General features: G+C 44.7%; 1 pseudogene; it reads left to right on the top strand.

The window, feature by feature from the left end:
* The first annotated feature begins 315 nt into the window (after nt 1–315).
* Nucleotides 316–1,161, top strand: LOC114495628 (annotated as a pseudogene).
* Nucleotides 1,162–2,070: the final 909 nt, after the last annotated feature.

The following is a 2,070-nucleotide window of genomic DNA, read 5'->3' as shown; positions in this document are numbered from 1 at the left end:
GAAACAATGTCAAAAGAATGGTAGGGTGGGTTACAATTCCCCACGGTTACATTCTAAGAAGGGTAAACACATGAGATATGGGTAATGCTTTAAGAAGTGTCTCAGGACCAGTGATTACACACAAGTAAGAGTAAGGCACATTAGAGTGTAAGCACCAGTAGAAGAGAAAGGACCTCATAAAGCAGCAAACTGAGAATCCAAACTCAGGTTTTACAGATTGTGGCAAATGCAGTTTTGGTGAAACTCATCAACCCTCGACCAGCCTCATTTGTCATTTAAGAATAGCTCCTCGGTCCTTTCTGAAGAACCGGAAAGATGGCGGAAGTGGAACAGAAGAAATAGGCATCCTGCAAGTTCACCTACTGCAGCATGGATCTCAACCAGCTGCTTGACACGTCCTACGAGCAGCTGATGCAGCTGTACAGGGTCCAGCAGCAGTGGCAGCTGAACTGAGACCTGCAAAGGAAGGACCTCTTGCTGCTGAAGCACCTGTGCAAGGCCAAGAAGGAAGTGCTGCCTACAGTGAAGCCCGAGACGATGAAGACGCACCTATGGAATATGATCATCCTGCTGGAGATGGTGAGCTGGGCAGCGTGGTGGGCATGTACAAGGGCAAGACCCTCAGTCAGGCAGAAATCAAGCCAATCAGCCACTACCTGGGCAAGCTCTCCATCACCTACAAGCCAGCGAAGTTGTTAAGGCCTGGCATCGTGGCCACCTACTCCTCCTGCTTTATCCCTCTGAAGTAGCCAATAAAGGCACAGACTTCTTTAAAAAAGAGGGAAGAGGATCAGGAGGATGGATATCTTTTAGGAGTCAAATATCTGAAGGTAATTAACTAGTACATATGGTCCCCAATTTACGATGGCTTGACTTATGATTTTCTGACTTTACAATTGTGTGAAAGTGATGCACTGAACACTATGCTTGCTAAGCTTTCACCAAGTGTCCATGCCCAGTGCCTCCCACCAGCTATTCCCCAGCCTCATCAGAACAGGGAAAAATTGATGACTCTGTCTCTGTAGCATCGCAATAATCCAGCAATTCATTTTAGTGCAATGCTTCAAACATTCTCAGGCCCAGTGAACTTTCAGCTGTGACATTAATGATGAGCACCCAAAAAGCCATTCTGTTTTTCAAGTTCAGTACTGAATTCAGTAAATTACATAAAATATTCAGCACTATTGTAAAATAGGCTTTGTGTTAGATGATGTTGCCCAACTGTAGGGTAATGTTCTGAGCGTATTGAAGGTTGGCTAGGCTAAGCTATGGCGTTCGGAAGATTACGTGTATTAAATGCATTTATGACTTATGCTACTTTCAGATCATGATTAGTTTATTGGGATGTAACCCCACTGTAAGTCAAGAAGCATCTGTACTAACTCAGTGGGTCACAATAAACTTGTCTGCTTGGCATCCAGCAAATGCTTTCCAAAACGGTGGTGGCAGAGTATGATGGAAAATAAGATGGAGAGATGCAGGGAGACTGGCTCTCCCACCCATTGCCGGGGAGTGTGGATGCCACAACATTTTTGGCAAGAATTAGACAGGACATATTAAAACAAAATGCACGTGCCCTTGGCACCAGCAGTCCCACTCTGGGAAATCTAACCTATGAAATGAAAGCACCCCAGGGTAATAATATGTGTGCAGAGCTATTTATCGCAGTGTGTGTGCATAAACAAAAAAAACTGGAAACAATCTGAAGGTCTCTCTGTATGGGACTGATTGAAAAAATGTGCAACAGGCATCTGTAGCTGCCAGTTCATCTTCATCTGTCCCCTTCTTCCTTGCTCACAGAAACTCAATTTCCTTTAGGTACCAATTCCCGGAGAAAAAAGACCTGCAGTCCCATCTCCAGAGCAACACCCATGTTTGTCTGAAGTGAAGTAGACTTCAAATTGACGGTTCCACCCTGGTGCCACCACTTTGAAGCTATCTGAGCTGGGTGTCACTCCACCTGCTTAAGTCCCAGTTTTCTTCTCTGAAAAAAATGCTCACTTCCACACTTGTCCTTTCCACATGGTAAGGTTTTTAAGTGAGATCATGTGAAAGCATTTTGCAACCTTC

The sequence above is a fragment of the Phyllostomus discolor genome, chromosome 4 (genome assembly GCF_004126475.2).
Source record: "Phyllostomus discolor isolate MPI-MPIP mPhyDis1 chromosome 4, mPhyDis1.pri.v3, whole genome shotgun sequence".
Lineage (NCBI taxonomy): Eukaryota > Metazoa > Chordata > Mammalia > Chiroptera > Phyllostomidae > Phyllostomus > Phyllostomus discolor.
Note: the sequence above shows the minus strand (reverse complement) of the source record. Positions and strands in the feature narration are given on the sequence as shown.